This window comes from Phodopus roborovskii, unplaced genomic scaffold (genome assembly GCF_943737965.1).
Source record: "Phodopus roborovskii unplaced genomic scaffold, PHOROB, whole genome shotgun sequence".
In the NCBI taxonomy this organism is placed as follows: Eukaryota; Metazoa; Chordata; class Mammalia; order Rodentia; family Cricetidae; genus Phodopus; species Phodopus roborovskii.
In genome coordinates, this window is record NW_026126469.1 from 10,117,611 (window position 1) to 10,138,987 (window position 21,377).

Below are 21,377 nucleotides of genomic sequence, written 5' to 3' on the forward strand. Positions count from 1 at the left end.
CACAGAAGGCATCAACTCAGAGGAATCCCACATTTCTTAGTCATCTGGCCCACACACAGTCGTCTCTGCCCTAATACAAACATGCTTGAAATTCTCTAGGCTACCATCATGGCCAAACCTAGAACCCAGTCATAGAATTCAGTTGCTCTGGGATTTGGGTCAGCTCACTGTCACTATCCTTCTATATCCTAGTTTGAAAAGGCAAAGGGTCTGAAAGGGGTCTGCATCTAAAAAAAAAAAAAAAAAAACCCAGATATTACCCAGTCTACTTCAACCCTAGGCCAGGAAGGAAGGGTCACACCAACAAGCAGCAACAGAACAAGGCCTGGAATGCAGCTCTCTGGCTCTGAGTCCTGTACACTTTCCACTACCTCAAAATGCCCCTGTGGCTATTCAATCCAAGGACATAACCCCTGGAGAAAAGGGGTTGTGAAATGCTTCCACTTGAAGCCCAGGGCTGGCTGCAGGCCTAGATGCTTCTCTATCAATCCTCCTAGCCTAGTCTCAACTCAGCAGTTCCTATCATCCACAAGAGCAAGCCCTGCCTTCCCCCATTATCCGTAGGCTGCTTGAACCCCACAGTATGCTTTTAAGCCCCTGGAGTGTTTTCACCTAGGTTTCACTACACTTAGACACAGGCTGAGATTACCTTCTGCTAACACCTTACCTTCCTGGATTCACCCCAACTCACCTCTTCCTCTGACATTCCAAAGCTTGAGCCTGCCACACCATGTACTCTCTGGGCCTGCAGTGTAAGGAAACACCAGGTGGGGATGCAAGCTGCCATTGCCTGTGGGCTGGTTAGCTTTTGTCAATTTGACACAAACTAGAATCACCTGGGAAGTGATCCTCTCAATTGAGCAATGGCCTCCATCAGATTGACCCGTGGGCATATCTGTGGAGCATCTTCATGATTAATGGTAGATATGAAAAGGCCAAGCCCACTCTGGGATGTGCCTCTCCCGGACAGGTGGTCCTGGGTTGTGTAAGAAAGCAGGCTGAACGTATAACAAGTGCATAGCTTTAAAACACAAAATCCCAGCACTGAGAAGGGGAGGGGATGCAGCATCCTACTCCTAACTAAGCAGCTGTGGGACCAAGTGGGCAGAGGAAAACTGGTCCAATGGAATCTAGGTAAATGGAGAAAACTTCCTTCTACATTCTGGTTTTAGGAGTCGGATATGAACACACCCAAATGTTTTGAGGCTAGCCCAAAGGCCAAGGCCAGCTCAAGTGGCCTGCCACTTTGGGTCCTGATGCTTGTATGCCCACTAGGGGTCAGGAAGAAAGTACCTGAGAACGTGTCCTGTGTCCTTAACACTCCCCAATGGGCAAGAAGCTGCTGAAGAAATAACCACTTTGAGACTTAATATCAGTTACAATTGTTTGGCAATGTCTCAGGCTTCTTACCACCTAGCTCTCTCTTAATTATTAAACCATTTCTATTAATTTGAGCATCTCCACATAGACTGACTTACCAATGATGCATCCTGCCTCCCCAGTGGCTACATGGTGTCTTTCTTTCCCTGCCTCTTTGTTTGGAATTCCCACCTAACTAAATTCTGCCTGTTCATTGGCTGAAATAGTTTTATTCATCAACCAATAAAAGTAATACATATTTGCAACATACAGAAGGACCTCCCACATCAGCTATGGGAATTGATACCTGCCTGGAAAGGGAAATTAGTTTTCTCCAAGCGAGAGACACCAAGTTTATAAACCACAATCCAGGGCAGGCCCCATGCCCAGGAGTAACTGGCCAACACAAAACAGACTTCATATCTTTTGTGCACGTTTTGTTTGGGTACTTTTTTGTTTGGAGTGGGTATTTTACTTGTTTTGATTTTGGAGTTTTTAATATATAGCAAGAAACAAAGAGAAAACATGAAGTTAGGTAGGTAGAGAGATGGGGAGGCTCTAGAGGGGAGAAGGAAAATGGAGAAAGAATTTGATCAAAACATGTCTAAAATTTTACATAAAAATTAATTTTTTAAAAAAAGAAATTGGGACCCCAACTCTTGGTCATGAAGGAATCTTTTTTTAATATACAGCTTTTTAATAAATGAGTCATTTGGGAGGTTTAAAAAAGGAAGCAAAGAAAAGAAAGCAGCCTTAGCAAAGCTATGGAATGCAGACCAATAAGCAATGCTCCTCCATGGCTCCTGCTTTAGTTCCTGCCTCGAGTTCCTGCCCTGACTTCTCTGGGTGATGGAGTGTGATGTGGAAGTGTGAATCCTAATAAGCTCTTTCCTTTGCAAAGTTGCTTTGGCTCATGACATATCACAGGACCAGAAAGCAAAATAGGACACCTGCCACCTCCCACCTCGGCCGGAGGCTGGGCTTGGCAAACCAGGAAAGAGCTACTTCTGAGCATCTCATGGTGATGGTCTACTATGATATCAATTCAAGATCATACTTGAGAGAGGCTTTTATCCTCACAAAACAAGAGAAACAGAAGAACAAAATTATCCACAGGCCCTTCCTCATCAAGGAAGGGAGGAGGACAAGGTGGAGGAACATGCTTCCTGTTTAAAAGGAAAGAATCACATTCCTGTGTCTGGTTCCAAAGGTTTTTATAAACCCACCTTGCACCTAGACAACGTACTTGTGACCTTGAATCATTCGCCACGGAACCTCAGTTTCTTCACCTGGAAATTGGTGATCAGCCTCACCCATTCCACCCCTCTGGATCATGGCTGTGAAAGTGCTTTGTAAGTCCTGCTGTAAGACACACGTGTGGCAGATGGTTAGCTTCCCAAGCCCAGGCACCTGCTGCAGCACCTGCCTCGAGTCTTCCCTCCACATATTTCTTCTGTTAAACATCCCGAGCCTGCTGGACATCTGAAGAGAGAAAACGCTGCCTTTTGTACTTGTGCTCTTCACTCATGGCCTTCTGATGCTGGAAATGCCCCCATGATGCTTGGTCTATTATTAGGTTTGGTTAAATTGGCAGAGGGAGGCTAAAAACAGCCGGCAGTAACCCTTTGGTTTCCCATTTTTAATTTCTTGCTTTTATAACTCCAGTACATTTGGGCAGTCTGTACAACACACAACACACTGAAAGTTTGTCATCATGAGACCGAGTTCATCTTCCCCAAGTTAGCTCTGCCTTGGTCTCCAACCTAGGAACATTTGTTCCAAACTAGAACTTCAGCATTGAAATTCAGCCAAGTCAAGTGGACACACTGGTGCCTTCCCGCTGAGCTGTCTGAACCTTGAAGCCCTGTGGGCCCTGGAACAAATACCCATGATTCCAAATGGAGCAAGTCTTCAGGAACAGCAAGAGGGTTGAGAGGGAGGAGATTGGGACTCAGGAACCCCCAGGTTCTTGCTCTGGAGTCCATATCCGCCTCTCAGTTAGCCAGGAGAGTTTGTAACACCCACATATGCTTTATGAATTTATTGTATCTTTAAAGTAACTAATTAAAATTTCACATATATAAGACATGCAGCATGATGTTTTGATATCAGTACCCATTATAGAATGACTAAATCAAGCTAATTAATATATGAATCACCTTATTACTTCTGTAATACTGAAAAGAAATCCTTTGCAATTTTTAAGAAGATAATATATTATTTATTATTCTATGTTAACTCTGCTCACCACATACAATGAGATTATTGAAATTATTTTCTTCTAACTGAAATCCTGCATTCATTTTACCAACATCTCCCCAGTCCCTTCATTCCATGACCTCTGGAATGACCATTCTCTCTGCTTCTGTGGGTTCAATTTTTGGGGGGGTATTGTAAATGTCCTATTTTTCACCTTGAGGCCCAGGGTTCCCAGAGTGTGACAGACTGCAGAGGCCTATTCAGCACCCCCTAACACATTTGCGCCCTCAACTTCATTTACCACCCCCACCAACTCTAAATCAGCCAAGATATTTTAAACCTTGTTTTGATCTTCTTTGCATATCAGTTACACTATTTCTGAGTGTGTTTATTTTTATTTTTTTTTCCGGTGGTGAGCACATTGCTTTGAGCCCTCTGGTAGCACGTTTCTACTTCCTCTCACTTTCCTGCTTGCCTCTGTGACCTCCAGGCATGTGGCGCAGAGCAGGCTAAACAGTTTTCATAGGTCTGGAGTTTTGTTGTAGCCAGGGGACATAGGTTCTCCTGCCTGTTCCACATTGCTCCTGACATCTGCAGGGGTGAGATAAAATTCCAGCTGTTTCCTTTGCCCCAGCTCCCTAGGAAACAGCTCTCATTCCCAGTCCGATAAAAGGGGAAGAAGGCACTGAACTGCAAGCAAGAAAGACCAGGAATTTACTCCCAGCTCCTATACTGATTTTGAGAAAAAAACTCATCTCCTTTAGGTCAGTCTTAAAATTTCCAAAGTTCCTGTGTTTCCATGATACTCACCAGCATAAGAATGTTGCTCTATCAATAGAAAAATAAGCTATGTATTAAGGGCCATCTGGGACCAGGACCTAGGGCCAACACATTAGCATACAAGGAGGATTAAGGAAGCAGTTCAAAAAGTGATTGTTGATGGTTTTTGACTGAGTTATCCTTTCTGATAGTATCTTGTGAAATTCTTGAGATTTGACTTGTGAGATGTGTGTGCTAAGCCCTGTGAGCCTGTCGGACTGTGTTTGAGCCATGCATTCCTGCATTCTTCATACAGTGGCATACCCAGCTAGGAATATCATGTGCCCTAGTACCAGGCAAACAAGCGCTTGTTCTCATTGGTTAGCAACATTCCTGCTTATTCTGACTGTGTTGGGCAGAATTTGTTTGGAAAGCTCTGTTTTAAAGATCCCAGTTCTTTGACTTTCCAGGAAAACCACAGCATCCTGCCCTGTTAGACAACTAAATTTTAGAGTGGAAGAACAGATAAGAGGCGACTCCTGAAGCCAGATCATGGGGTTCAGACAGAAACCTCCATTTGCCCTCTGTGGTTTGGGACACGTCAAAGCCCTGTTCCTTCTGTCTTTGAAATGGAAACGAAGCTGTTTGACCTGCACAGCCCTGGATGAGGTAACTGTCCTCCTCGGTGTTTATGCTCAGTACAGTAGCTCATCTACTCCAGTGCTAGACAGGAAATTAAAGGTCATCTTGTCCTGTCCTCTCACTTGAAAGAATAGGAAACTTTGACTCTAGAAGTGTCACACAGATAGCTCATAGCTTCACTGACTGGAACTTCATTATTTCGAGACAGCATCTCTGTCTGTAGCCCAGGTTTGCCACAAACTTGCAACAAATCTCCTACCTCAGCTTCCACTGCTAGAACAGGTATAAGCCACCACACCTGGCTAAGTCTTCTGATTCCCATGCTGTGTTTCTATATTCCATAGAGCATGACAGTTCTTTACAAGCATCAGGTTCGTGATGTTCTCCCTTCCCAGAACGTACTTCAAATATAGGGCTGTTCTTATTTGTTTTAAGTTAGTTTAGTAGTCACCTGCCTAAAACGTAGCAGCTTGAGTAAGATGGCGGCTCTAGTCTCCTTTTTATTTTTAGTGCATAGCCAGGGGTCAGCTTCCTGGACTTGAGAAGAAGTAGGGATGGGTAAAGTGGCTAATGTGCATAAATGCCAAAGCCTCTAGTTCACCCATTCAGAAGTCTCATCTTATATGAGAACATACTGGATCTCCAAACATTATGTGCAACAGCAAAATGAAGACTAGACTGGTGCAGTTTCCCAGAATTCAAGAGAGATGGGAGACAGGTACTGACTGCTTCCTCTAAACAATGCATAATCTCATTGCCTTCACCTCAATTATTCATTTCAATGTTGCCAGAGTAAGCTTTAGCTGTCAACTTGACATTAACCTAGGGAGGTACCTGGAAAGAGGGAACTGCAACTGGGAAATTTCCTTCATCAGATTGGCCCATAGGTATGTCTGTGGACAGTTTCTTGGTTGCTAATTGATGGAGGAGGACCTAGCCCACTGCGGGCAGTCCCATCCATAGGCAGGTGGTGCTGGGCTGTATAAGATAGAGGGCTGAGTGTGAGCCTGACAAGCCAGTGAGCAGCAACTCTACATGTTTTCTTTCGCTGTCATTCTTTCTTTCAAGTTACTGCCTTGAGCTCCTACTGAAATCGAGTCTTTTGTCCTCAAGTTGCTTTTGGTCATGATGTTTATCACAGCAACAAAAAGCAAACAAAAACAAAAGTGACTCACCCCTTCCCACCTTCTTTATCCCTCTAGCCACAAAGAATTCAGGCAACTTACAGCAAATATGATGATGGACAATGAAGAGTGTATAAAAATGAATGCAGCCCAATATCATAAAAAGAGTCTATAAAATATCTTGGTCCATGCTACTACTTGATAGCCACTGTATTTATCTAGGTTAAATTAATCAAAATTGGATATGGTTTAAAACTTAAAATCTGGGCTCACAGAGCACATAGCCACATATGGTTAATGACTATCTACTGGATATTGCAAATATGAATACTGCCACAATTGTAGCAATTTCTATTGTGTAGTGTTATCTAGACAGATAATATATTTGTAATAAATTATCAAAAACTTTGGGTCTGAGTGTCATATTATCCAAACCAAAAAAGGAAAAGTAAAATCAGTGTAGCATTACCAATTCATCTAGGAAAATGAACCTTTTCATGTACTTAAACCTAAAAGAACCCCATTGGGTGCTTCCTGCAGATACTCATGTACTGGCAGCAATAAAAGCAAGAGATAGAGACAAGGCAATGAAAGTTTAATTTAGTTCTTGCCAAAGTGGGAGGTCTTAGTTACTAAAACTCAACTTACTATAAGTAATTCCTCAGAAGTACAGTTGGGATTTACAAGATTTCAGTGACTTGGCTCAAGTGAATTTACAAGTGTATTGAGGACCAAGTGACAACAAGTTATTAGTGTCAATCTGGAAGGCAAGCATCTATACGTAAGGAAAACCAAATACAGAAGTTCTGAGATTGGAAAGTATTGGGAAGTGTGACAGAGAGGAAGGTTGATGACTTACATATGAAGTAAAGAACGAGATGAGGCTAAGCAAGGGACCGAAGCCAGATCAGAAAGGCCTGCGTAGTTCATGGTGACCAGTTCAACAGTAGGGGACTATTTTACAGCTTGAGAAAAGTCAGCTGGGGGCTGGGAACACAACTCATCCTGTAAGCCCAGTACTGTAACCACAGGGATCTAAGGCACAAATATTCTGAATTCAAGGCCAGGCTGAGTTATGTATAAAATTCTAGCCCACAAAGTCCTATTTCAAAACAACTGTAAGAACTGAGTGCAGGGGGTGAGGAGAAAACCAGCCATTGCTATATGAAAATATGGCTTATGGGGTGGTCAGAAGTGAGCAGGAAAAATATGAAGATGGAAGGGAATAAACTAGTCACCAGCAGAAATGGTGAAGTCATCTAAACTACAGATATTTCTGATGTAATGTCAACATTACTTGAGTGACTCGTTTAAATAGTTGGAAAAAAAAAGTGAAGAAAATTGCAATAACTGTTATTGGTTCTGTCCTCTGCCAGGCTAGACAACCACTCACTGACAAAGACTTGAGAAAGAGGAACCAGGAGAGGAGAGGAATTGGCCCATAGTGTAGTGTTTGCAATGCCTATTACCTGGAAAAACAGAGCTCACTCTGCTCGGGGCTCAAGGGAGAGTTGGTAAAAGATAGAGGTTTGGCATTGTCGGGCTATAGGTGGTATTGTGAAGCCATGAAATTCAGAGGTCATCCAGAAAGGATTGTACACAGAAAACAGCCTAGGAGCACTTGGGAATTATGACCTACAAGAGAGGGCTACACAGGAGACAGAAAGGCAAGGAGGTGTGGGCCACTCAGGATCCAAGAAGCTTGGAGGAGCAAGTGTTTAAAGAGGCATGAAGGCACAACAGTGTCACGTCCTGCTCAAGAGTCCAGTTAGCTGAGTACATTTTGGCTTTGGAACTATGTAGGTCATTGGTGACCTTGATAAAGGCTGCTTGAGTGGCGTGATGGGTCAGAAGAAAACTGGAACAGAGTTGAGACAAGAACAGGGGCTGAAAGAAGTACAGGCAGGAAATGTAGATCTTATTCAAAAGAAAAAAAAGTTCGTGGCTGCACCAAAGTTAACAAGGTGGAGGGACATACAGTTATGAGCATGTTTAATGGTCATCAAAAAGGTATATTTGTTGGCCAAAGGTATATTTCTTTTTTATTATTATTTTACATGTCAATCTCAGTTCCCTCTCTCCTTCCCTCCTTCCCTCACTCACTCTTATCCTCTCTGCCCCCTTACATGCACCCTGACCACCCTCCCCTCCCATCCCCCCACCCCACTTCCACATGTAGGGCAATGCCAGCCAGGTAGGGTCATGTAGATCTGTCAGGTCATTTGAAGTAGGGACTAGGACTTCTCTCCTGTCTCTAGGTTAAGGCAGTACCCCTCCATGGAGGATGTGTCTGCAAGGTCCTTTTGTGCACCAGGAATACATCCTGGTTCCACTGTCTGAGGTTCCTTAGACTGCCCAGGCCTTCTGGCTGAGACCCATGTTCAGGGGGTCTGAGTCAGTCCCATGCTGGCTTCCCAGCTATCAGTCTGGGGGCCCTTTAGCTCCTCCTTGTTCAGGTCAGCTGTCTCTATGTGTTTCTGCAACCTGGTCTTGTCCTCTCTCTCTACATCTGGATTTTAGTTCCACTTAGTGTTTAGATATGGGTGTTTGCTTCTGTTTCCAACAGGTCCTAGATGAGGGCTCCATAATGGTGGATAAGTTAGTTGTTGATCTCAGTATCTGGGAAGGGCATTTATGGTAGCCTTTCCACGGTTGCTCAAATTGTTAGTTGGTGGCAGTCTTGTAGGTCTCTAGAACTTTCTTTAGGTTCAGTTTTCTCTTCAATAATGGCTCCGTCTTTTATGTTTTCTCTCTCTCTCTCTCTTTCATTTTCTATTCCTACCCTGGCTCAATCTCCCTAGTCACACGTGCTTTCCTCTCCTCCTCTACTTCTCTCTCCATTCACTGCCCCCCACACTTCCCATGTGCTCTGGGGACTTTATATGAATCTCTTAGAATACACCTTGTATCCTAGTTCCTCTGGTGGTGTGAATTATAGGCTGGTGATCCTTTGCTCTAGGTCTAAAATCCGTATATAAGCGAGTACATACCATGTTCTCTTTTTGTGACTGGGTTACCATCATTCAGGATGGTTTCTTCTAGTGCCATCCACTTGCCTGCGAATTTCAGGATTCCATTATTTTTTTCTGCAGAGTGTACATGTGCCACATCTTCTTTATCCATTCTTAAGTTGAGGGGTATCTAGGCTGCTTCAAGGTTTTTGCTATTACAAATAATGCTGCTATGAACATAGTTGAACACATGTCTTTGTTGAGTGGATGTGGATCATTTGGGTATATGCCTAAGAGGGGGATTACCAGGTCCTGTGGTAAACTAATTCCCATTTTCCCCAGAAACTGCCATACTGATCTCCAAAATGCTGTACGAGTTTGCACTCCCACCAGCAGTGGAGGAGTGGTCCTCTTTCCCCACATCCTCTCCAGCATAAGTTGCCATTGGTGTTTCTAATTTTAGCCATTCTGGCAGGAGTAAGATAGTTTCTCAAAGTTGTTTTGATTTGCATTTCCCTGATAGCTAAGGATGTTGAGCACTTTCTTAAGTGTCTTTCAGCCTTTTTGATTTCCTCTATTAAGAATTCTTTCTTCTGTTCTGTACCCTATTTTTAATAGGATTATTTGATGTTTTGTTGACTAGTTTCTTGAGTTCTTTGTATATTTTGGAGATCAGCCCTCTGTCAGATGTAGGATTGGTGAAAATTTTTCCCAGTCTGTGGGCTGCCATTTGGTCTTGTTATCTGTGTTCTTTGCCTTACAGGAGCTTCTAAGTTTGAGGAGGTCCCATTTATTAATTGTTGATCTCAGTGTCTGTGCTCCTGGAGTTATGTTCAGGAAGCAGTCTCCCATACCAATTTGTTCAAGGGTACCTCCTACTTTCTCTTCTAAGAGGTTCAGTGTGGCTGGATTGATATTGAGGTCTTTGATCCATTTGGACTTGAGTTATGTGCATGGCTATAGACATGGGTCTATCTGCAGTCTTCTACACACCATCATCCAATTGTGTCAGCACCATTTGTTGAAGATGCTGTCCTCGCCCCATTGTATTCTTTTAGCTGCTTTGTCAAAAATCAGGTGTTCATAGGTATGTGGGTTTATATCAGGATTTTCTATTCGACTTGTGCTTTAAAGAAAGAAATTAAAGAAGATACCAGAAAATGGAAACATCTCCCATGTTCTTGGACAAGTAGGATAAATATAGTAAAAAATGACAATCTTGCCAAAAGCAGTCTACAGATTCAATGCAATCCCCATTAAAATCCCAGCACAATTCTTCACTGACCTTGAAAGGATAATAATCAACTTTATATGGAAAAACAAAAGACCCAGGATAGCCAAAACAACCCTGTATAATAAAAGAACTTCAGGAGGCATCACCATCCCTGACTTTAAGCTCTACTACAGAGCTATAGTTCTGAAAACAGCCTGGTATATATTTTTTTTAGAACAAGATGGGATCAAGAAGGAAAATGGAAGCCAATGTGATTAGATGGAGTAGCCATAGTAGGAGCAGGCACAGGCAGCTTGGCTTAAGGGGCTATTGTTGACAAAGATGAAGTACTTCTTCTCTGACAGGAAGAAGGCCATATCATCACCTTGAGGAGTGGGGGCACAGAGCATGTGGTGAACAGTAGGGAGCCAAGACGTAGAAACGTTAATCCAGAAACTGAAAAGACCATTTTCTGTGAGTCATGTGGGACCCACCTGATGAGCCCCTAGAAGTGTTTGATGGTGTACTTAATGCAAGTTGGTCAGTACCATCTCTGATGCTTTTGGCAACAGCCCACTGCCAAGGTGCAAGAGAACACAGAGTAAGAGGCACATGTTTTGCCAGCTGGGGGAACCCTGCAGGAAAAATGAGATTGTTGGGGAGAGTGGCTACAGTGCACAGTAGGCATGTTGGAGAAGGGAGTAGACCTAGCCATCGTCAATGTAGCTCATGTGGCCCCACTGTCTGCCAGGACACATTAGTATGCACAGTTGTCTTTTCCCCCATAAGGAAGTTCATTATTGACTTCCCCTGGACCCTGCCAGATTCAGAATTCTCCATCAGGGTTGAGCTTTGCAGCCAAATCTCATGCATTCCTTAGACCCAGGAGGCACTGTGGCTGGCAGGAAAGGACTTCAGATTTGCTGGGAGAAGACCTGGGCTGGGGTCACTTTCTGTGGCATTTAGCAGATGGACGGGTTCTCTCCATCCCTGGACCTGTTCCCTCTTGTGGTAACCACTCAGCCCAAACTGTAGTTTGGCATACAGATCTGATGAGATGGTAAATGTCAAACCTTTACGAGGGAGGAATTAGAAGACCCGGGAAAGTTACCGGATTCGCCTGACACTGTAAGGAGGTACCGGACGCAAATCCAAGGCTATTAGTGGTATGAGGTTTGGATTTCAAATGTCAGCGAATATGGGTCACCACAACACATAAGATATCTGCCTTAAAAGTAGAACCTGATGAAATTGTCACAAGGAAAGGCAGAGCTTTTCAACACTGGCCATGGGAAGCAACAAGCTCATTGTGCAATGACCAATCAACCCACAACTCACACAGGATATTGCTGCAGGTGGCCATTCCGGACCATTCATACAGCAAGAGACACTAATCACTCAGAGTGCTAGATCTCCCCAAGCCCCACTCTCCATCTCTGCAAAGAGGGAAGAGTTACTTCCTTCTCAACTGCATCAGGAAGATGAGATTATCTTTTTTTTTCAAGAGACAAAAATAATAGCTGAAAAATTACTTTTGATTGCTCTGAAAAAGTAGCTAGTCACAAAAGTGAAGTGTCACTATTATTAAGTGTGAGGCAATCCTTCCCACCCCCACCTTGTCCCAGGGCTACAGTGCAGAGCTGTGTGACAGGCTATTTTTAAATTCCCATCTCTGGAAACATATGGTCCTGCACCATGCCAAAGAGAGAAAAATGACCTGCTTAGGTCTGTTTGCTTGTTTGTGTTGATGGAACATTGTCTGTGTTGGGGAGGGGGGAATGATGTGTTCTGTTCTAAAAGCTGAAGGTGAGTGTTAAATTTCTCCTACATTGTCTGGAACAATCCAGCACTACATGGCTTACTTACTTAGGCACCCAAGAGTTCTAACCTGGATAATGATGAATGTACACCAATTTCCTTTGGGGTTTCTATGGATTAAGATGTTTCTAAATTGGTGGGATTATGCTTTGAGCCATGATTTTTTTCCCCCTCTCTTTTGTTCATTCCATGGCAATGTTTTTAGCTGTAATGATTGTTTTGCTAATACTAGAGCATCTATTTCATGAACTACAGGAGGGGTCTGTGCCTCAGTGATTCCTACAAGAAGAAAAGTCTCATCTGGTGCTTTTCCTGGTTCTTCCTTACTGTTTCTTTTGTTTTCTGTTTTATTCATACAGCAGTTTATTCAACTGCTATTGCCCGAATCCTTTTCCTAATACAAATAAATATATGGTAAGGTCATTATTAACTTCGTATTTGCTGCCTTTCAAAGTTGTATTTGCTATGCTGGAGCTTGAACCCAGGACCCTGTCCTTGCTAAGCCAGCACACCAGTGCTGAGCTTACTTCTTGTTTGTTATTAGTAAATACGGATTGTACAAACCAGTGGATTTCATTATGCCATTTTCCATTCAAGGATAGAATGTAGCCTCCTGTTGGTTTCTCTTTCTTAGTTGTCTCTCTTCTATTTTCATTTCATTTCATTTTATATTCCACATCTAGATTCCACACGTAAGAAGAAACACATGATAATTATCCTTCTGACTGGATATTTCACTTAACACAGTATTTAGTTCTGTCCATCTTCCTGCAAATGACCTAATTTTGCTCATCTTTACAGCTGAGCATTGTGTAATATATACTATTCCATTGTATAAATATACTATGTCTTTTCCTTATCCATTCATCTGGTGGTAGGTGTCCAGACTGATTCCATAACTTGGCTATTATAAATAATAAACATGGGCGGACAGGTACCTCTGCAGTGTGCCAAAGGGAATGCTCTCAGGTGTACAATTAAGAGTGGTATAGCTTGATCATATAGAATACTCCTATTCTTAGTTCCTTGTAGGAACCTCTGTGCTCGTTTCTATAATGACTGGACCAACTTACATTCCCAGCAACAATCTTCTAAGTCCCTTTGCCCACATCCTCATCATAGCTTCCCTTTATACATGACCTAACCTCACCCCTCTGACTTGCTATGTGACAACACTGTTCTCAATCTTGTCAAACTTCCCACTCATCAGATTTGCTTTCTGACACCAAATCCCTGGAAAGAGTTACAGCTGACCAATTGGAAAAGAAAAGGATGGAAGTACTTATTTCCCAGGTTACATGGAACCTGAATTTTTGGCAAAAGGAGAGAAAAAAAAATCCCATTAAAGTAGCTATGAATCTCATAATCCCTTTCCTTTCTTTCTCCTTCTTCCATCCTTTTCTCTTTCATCCCCCACTCCCCTGAAATAAGATCCAGGATTCAACTCTCCTATCTTTAGGTTGTGATGAATGAAGACAGAACTGAAGATATTTCAAAGCACTTTATTCAAGAGAAGGTGAATTGTCAGTGAGATAGTGGAGTTTATTCAAGAAGGCAGGTGTGCACCTTTTAAAAAAATGACAAAATTAAGAATTTGTAAAAAAGGAGTTTGGAGGATTTTACATGATCCCAGGGACCAATAAGAATCACTCTAGTGGAGTATGGTATTCACCTGGATCCCAGCTCTCAAGAAACTGGGATGGGAGGATAATAAATTCAACCCGCAGTGCACAGTATATTCACAATTACAGAAACAAGTAAGAGGCTTGCTGGGCTCACACTTTCAGACAGCTGCTGTCTGTCAGTGGGGAAAGCCTGTTGGAATTCATGGTGATGGGAGTATGTGGCAAGGTGTTATTCAGTTGGCAACATACAGGAAGCAAAGGGTCCAGAGAGAACTAGGGCCAGGTGTAACATTCCGAAGCCTCCCCTAGTCCCCAACTGCTGATCAGGAGGCTCTACCTCAGAAGCTGGGGACTGAACATTCAAAGCGTAAGCCTGGGGAGGAAGACATTTCAGATTTAAACCATTATCTTCCTCCCGGGGCTCCTAAAGGATCATGCCATATCATAATGAAAACTGCATTCAAAGTGACTTCAGGAGTCCCCAAAGTCTTAGTAGTCTCAAGATTGTTCAAAAGCCCAACATCTTTTCTGAGATTATCTTAAACTTATAACTTCGAGTCCCTCTAAACAGTTATAATATTTTAAGTTACACACTTCCAAGAAACAGTAGCATAAGCATCCCCATTCTGAAAGGGTGCATACCAGGAAAGACGGGACCAAAGCAAGACTGAAGCCCAGCGGGACACACATGAAACCTAATGGCTTCCTGGATGGTATCTGGGACCCATGGCGACACGATATGAACTCCGGCACATCTGAGTTCAGTCTGTAGTACATATGGGCCCTCCCTTAGGCTGCAGCTTTCCTTAGTAGATGTTTCCATGGTTCTGGCATCTCTAACTTCTTGAGGTCCCCAGTGTAACGTGGGCTTCATTTTAACAGATTCATAAACTGGTTTTCAGGGGGTCTTTACAAGACGTATACCCATGCTCCACTTTCCCTAGCTTCATAAACTTTTCATTATAATCTTTAATGCAAATCACCATGAGCCTGTCACCACATACTTAGATTTGGCTACAGTTACAACACCCCTCCTTGGCACCAATTTTCTATACTAGCTGCCTTCCTATCGTGATCAAAAGGCCAACAGAAACAAGGTAAAGTAGAAAAAATGTATTTGGGCTCACGATTTCAGAGGGCTTAGTTCACCAGAGAAAGAAAGAGATGCAGCAGAGCTTGCAGCAGTGGGAGCATTGTATCAGGGAGCTTGTTTGTATGGCACCAGCGAGGAATCAGAAACTACAGCCTGTAACGAGTACGGTTTTTCCGCCTGCTGCCCGGTCTTGTCCTGCTACCACGCCACCAGCCCCAAATAACACACAGAGACTCTGTATTTGATACAATACTGTTGGCCCGGTTACTTGTTACTTATCGGCTAGCTCTGCCTTTAATTATTAACCCATTTCTATGTATCTTCACATGGCCTTTTCTTACCGGGGAGGCGGCTGGCGTCCAGCTCTCTCCAGACTCTCCATCTTGACTCCTCCTTACTACTTCCTATTTCCTCCTTGTCTCCTAGTCCCTCCTATCTTCCTTTCCTATTGGCCAACAGTGCTTTATTATTAACCAGTATGAGAAACATATACAGAATGACATCTCCCATCTATTGGCCAGGTGCTAGTTTCTTATCGGCTAGCTCTGTCTTAAGTATTAACCCATTTCTGTTAATCTATGTATTTCCACGTGGTCTTCTTACCAGGAGCCGGCTGCATACTGCTTTCTCCAGACTCTCCATCTTGGCTCCTCCTTACTACTTCCTATTTCCTCCTTGTCTCTCCTATCTTCCTTTCCTATTGGCCAACAGTGCTTTATTATTACCCAGTATGAGAAACATATACAGAATGACATCTCCCATCAACAGCCTGGACCAAGGTTAGTTATAACCAGTAAACAACCTAGGCAAATCCCTAGTGACCAACTTCCATCAGTCAGGCTCTGCCACCCCAGGGCTCCACAGACTTCAAAATAGTAGCACAAGCTGAGGACCAAGTATACAAACTGTGAGCCTGTGGGGACATTCCAGATTCAACTAATGCAAGCTAACTTCTTTATAGAAGTGGACTTAGTTTGGCTGGACAATGTCCTGCGTTTTTCTGACCTGCTTGTGTTGTAGCCTTGAGAAGAGATTCCACTGAGAACAAAAATCATGTTGGGGTATTTCTGTCTAGGAGGTCACCAACCTGGGGTCTTGCTCTGGGGTAACCTCTATACATGCCATTCCCAGGCTTTGGTGACCAAGGCAGACAGGAAGGATAGGAGCCTGGTGACCTTATGCAGGTTTTTTTTTTTTTTTTAAATTACTCTGACGACTAAGGTCACACAATCGTGTTGAAACCAGTTTTTAAGATGTTGAAAGTATACTTCTGTTCCTCAAGAAAATAATCTCTGAATTTTCTAGTAAAAATGTCTGCCAACTTTATTCAGCCAAATTCCTTTTCTCCCTTCTTCTCTTTGACAATGAAAGCAGATTTGGTGCCAACACTCAGATCTGGCAGGTGTTTGATGACACATGTTCCTGATAAATGTTGATTACATAAGTTCATTCAAGCTAGCTACCATGGCTTTTGAGGCTTCATTGCTACTTAATATAAATCTCCTTGAAACCCAGATGTCCAACACACGCCACAAAGATCTATTGTATCCTTTCTTCTCCTGGGCTCTCTGGGTCCTCTCAGTGTCTGGGTGCAACACAATAGTGAGAAGTCCTGTGCCCAAACCCCAACTCCGCAGTACGGAGCTTTAGTATGTTCATTTCTAAAGTCAAGAGTTAGGAGCTGTGACTGCAGTGGCATGTGGGACAATCCCGGTGGAGCAGAAAGATTTTGTGGCCGTTCCTCACTGGGAATGTACGTTGGATGGTGGAATTTGCTGTTTTTATACTGGTCATCCTCCAATCAGGAGTGAAAGCCTGAGGCTGAGGGCCATCAGCACACTCGCAGGAGGGGTTGACTGAAATGAGGCTGGTGAGAGAGCCCACAGACAGCAGAATTACCTCAGCTCTGTGGCACTATTCCCGTGATCATGCTAAGGTGGAGTGAAAGGACCTTGAAGATACTTAAGAGGGTAAAATCCCAGGGGAGGAGGGTCACTAAGAAAGTTTTCAACCCCAAGACAGCTCTACATAAACCAAAGCTTCACTTGGGAGCTTTAATATTTATTTGTTGGTTTGTTTATTGTTTGTTTGTTTGTTTTGTTTTGTTTTTTGAGACAGGACTCTGTAGACCAGGCTGACCTCAAACTCACAGAGATCTGCCTGCCTCTGCCTCCCGAGTGCTGGGAGGCACCCACCACTGTCTGGAAGAAGCTTTAATTTTTATGACGAATTACTTTTTAGAAAAAAAAAACTTGCATGTAAAGAATTAAAAAGAAAAGCTTTCTACTAGTCCACGAGGACCACAAGAACCACACTGTAGGTTTTCCCACATATCCCAGATGCTTGCATACTTGCTCTTCGAAGCAATCCTGTAGAATAAAGCACCATCAAGACCTTCCCTTACTTTACCAGGTTAGTAGAAAATTAAGATGCTAACAGGCTAAGCCACTTGTCAGAAAACTCAGGTGGTGGAGGCAAGTGTGTGTCAACCCAGATCCCTTACTGCTGACCCGGAACTATCCATTACTACTATGCTCCAAGGCATTCTTTACTCCACAAGCCAGCTTCCTTTGGCCTCTGGCAGCTGCTCTGCAGGCCTGAACTAGGGTCATAGCCCCAAGTTCTGCAGACTACTGTGGAATCATAGGCCACCAGAGCAGCTGAAGAACCCCAGATGTTAGCTGACTTGCTCACCTGACTCCTCTGTTCTGATGCTCTGGGATCCAAAGCTGGAAAAATGAAATCGGGACCCTTTCCCTGCTTTCTCTTACTCTTTTAGAGACTTGACATCCCAAACCAATGAGATTCCACAGGTCCATAACCATAAACATGACAGGGAATTATTTTGTGAAGTCACCTACTCTACTAATCCTGCTGGCCAGGACCATACAGAGTTAAACATTCGACTCAGTTTCTTTAGGGACTTCCATTAGCCAACCTAACCAATAAAGTCCAGAGGGACTAAGGCCGAAAGAAATGTGACTGCCTGTGAGTCATTCAATCTCGACCTTCGGCATGTTTTGAAAATGTGTTGTGAAATGCTTTCCAATCAATACACCACTGGGCAGTAGCAAGGCTGGGGGTTGTGCAAGGGAGGAAGCAGAGCATTTATGCTGGGTCATTTGAGAGGCATCTTATTCCTGCTGAGAGCAAGGATCCAAAAACACAAGGTCCCCATAACAGTGGATAATGGGGTCACAGAGAGGGCCAAGCACAGAGGAGGAACAAAAGTGGGCACCTTTGTTTGCAGCAGACCAGTGAAATGGGCAGCATATGCTCATACCCTCAAGCTATATAGTCAATCCTTCCTGTCAAAATCCAGGACCAGAGTTAACTCCAGTTTGCTGCTGGGCACTTCGATGCTGCAGGCATTTCAAGTGTCCGAGGTGAACGAAGCAGCTGGCAAGAGAGGCGGGGGGCACAGAGCAAGGAAGCTGAAGACTGCCAAGTCCCACATGCCACTTGCAAGTCCTCTGACTATAGGAGCAGTCGCATCACCTGTCAGACCCCTAGCCCTTTCCTTTCAACCAAGGAGGGAAGGCATCTGCTCCATGGATCACATGAAGCACAGACGCGATGAGGGATGTGAAAACACTTTGCAAGCTACACAAATGCAGAGGACTATTAGTGGAAACCCATCAGTACAATTTTTGCAAGCTCAGATGGAAGGAATGTCCCATTTAAGGAATGGCACTCAGGTATGACTTGTGGTTAGAGTCAAAACCAGCCCTGCAGATGAGCCTGTGCAGATGACAGAACATTTGCACCAGTTGATGCCAGTCGCAGTTAGCTGCAAACCTGGGTGGCTGGTAAATGTTTAACAACTGTTCTGTGGGGGTGACAAAAACCCTGAAATATAAGATTGGCTGGGTTCTGTTGAGTAAGTACTTGCACCGTGGCCTATTGACTTCACGGTTATCAGTAGGCCATCAGTAACACCAGGTGAGGAGAAAAAGCCCACAGCTGGCCCACACGTGTAGACACATGCCAGTGCCCATAGCTAGCCCACACATGTAGACACATGCCAGTTCAAGCTCTGCTCCCCACTGGAAACTTCTGAAATATTACTTAGTACCATGCAGTTTGCAAGCCTGTTAGACTCATGGCACTAAATTATAGACAGCCGCTAGATCACCTCCTCTAATACTTCAAATGGAGAGTGAGGGCTGGTGAGATGGCACAGGTTAAAAGCACTTGCTTGCTGCTCTTCCAGAAATCCAGGTTCAATTTCTAGCACAACACATGGTGGCTCACACTTGTCTGAAACTTCCCTTCCAAAAGATCCAACACCCTCATACACACATACATATAAGCAAAACACCCATGAACATAATAAAAGAAAATAAATTATATATACATATGTAATTTCAGATGGGAAGTCTTGCTTTTAATTGTGCCTTTGTCAAAATTGTTGATTCCTAAACTATAGTTCTGACATTGTTGAGGTAGGAATGTAAGGGCAGGAGGGACCCTTGGTTTTCAAATCTAATGACTGAAGGAAAATAAAGTAGAATGAAACAATGCAGGAAAGAGGAGTCGGACAAATCTGGAACCAATTATCATCAATCTCATCTGTGAGACCTTGTACAAGTTGCCTGCTTTCTGTGGCCTAGAGCCTATCTGTAAAATGGGTCACTCTGCCTTTGCCTCACTCAGCATTGCGACTCAGAGACCAGAGGCACTAACACAGGGGTGTGGGTTTTGAGAGCAGCAAGATTGGGTTTGCTTTAGATTGCTGTTATTAATTACTTCAAACCTTGACTAATAAACGGTCTGACTTCGTTATTATTAATAATAAATAGGAATCTGTGCCATGGCAGCCAAGCCCTGTCCAACTATTCAAATCCTATTCCTAGAGTATGAGCCCCTGTATTTTCTTCTGCTAAGTATAGCTGTACTCAAGAAGGGCTGTATAACATGCAGAACAGCCTGGAGGGCAGTAGGGGAGCGGTATTATCCAGGGCCAAGGGACATTGGAGACTGGTTTTGCCCACAAGCCTTCACCACCAGTGATCCGTGGAGGTTAAAGCAATAGGCAGCCCGAGCCCTGACAGACCCAACGTTACCATAACCACCAAAAGCAGGTGGGGCATGGCCCCAGTGAGTTATAGGGACCTGGGAATCTGCATTTTCAATAAGTGGCCTCATTAATTCACGTAATTAATTCACATTAATTCACAAGCAGAAGTAAACAAAAAAAAAAAAAAAAAAAAAAAAAAAAAAAGAAACCTGCAAGCTATGAAACCTGATGGAGTGGAATAAAGGAAGGATTTTCTATCGATTGGCTCAGGCACTCAATAGCATACAAAGCTTCAGGGAAGCCCTGCATGTGCAGTGGGAACCCTCATAACACACTGCCAGGCTACAGGCTAGGCTTCCTCTTCCTCCATTACTAGCACATCAATACTTCTATCCACACACACAGGATGGTCAAGATGCACAGCCACACCCCAAGGAGGCATACTTGACCTCTGTAAAGAACAAAACTACTCTCTCCTGCCTAGCTCTGACCCAAGGTCATCAGAGAGGGTTTCAGACACATTTACCTAAAACACATCCCCTCATTCCTTCATGTGATACCTAGCCTAGCAGGTATCGCATCAAAAACTGTTCAACCTTAGCCAGGTGTGGTGGCACATGCCTTTAATCCAAGTACTATGGAGGTAGAAGCAAAGGAATCTCTGTGAGTTTGAGGCTAGCCTGGTCTACATAACAAGTTCTAGGGCAGCCAGAGCTATGTAAAGAGACCCTGTCAAAAATAAACACTGTATCCCCCTGCATTATCGGCATGTACCCATCAAACTCCAGCTATATTAGGCTGATATACAGAGCTGGAAAACTCGGACCTGTGATTTCATTTTAAGGATTCCATTGTCTTGGAGATTGAAACTAAGCAGTGACAGTCACAGCAGCGTGTGATGAGCCTGAGATATATACAGACTCTGTAGCACAGGGAGGAACGTGGCAAGAAACCATTGCAAAGGGACAGAGCAAGTGACCCAGAGCAGGAGAACACCAGTTTGCAAAAGAAGAGGAACTTCCAAGCAGAAGGTATAGTCTGCGCAAGGTATGCTCCATGTACCAAGCAGGGAAGGAAGAGCAGTCATGTGCACCAAGGGTGCAGTGGCCTGCATTACTAGAACAGGGGATTTGTGAGGGATGTGGCAGCAGATGAGGCAGGGATTAAGAAGGTGGACATGTTCATGTTCCCAGCCCCACATGCAGATTTCTCCTTGAAAGCAATGGGCAGCCTTTGCAGGAGTCTCAGAAAAATGAGGTTAGACTTTTTTTTAAGATCAGTTTCTAGAGAGGCAGTGTCGAGCCAGGTTGAAATAAGAAGGCAAGCTGAGAAGGCATTACGATAGTGTTTGGGTGAGCGATGACAGGACTCTGAGCTACAGCAGTAGTGGTGGGCTGAAAGCAGATGAGGACTGGACTGTCAGTGAAGAAGCAGTGTCCAAGACAGACTGGGCATGAAGATGGCACCAAGAGCGGTGTGTGTGTGTGTGTGTGTGTGTGTGTGTGTGTGTGTGTGTGTGTGTGTGTGTGTGTGTGATGCTTTAACTAAGACAGTGAGCTTAGGGTGCTGAACTA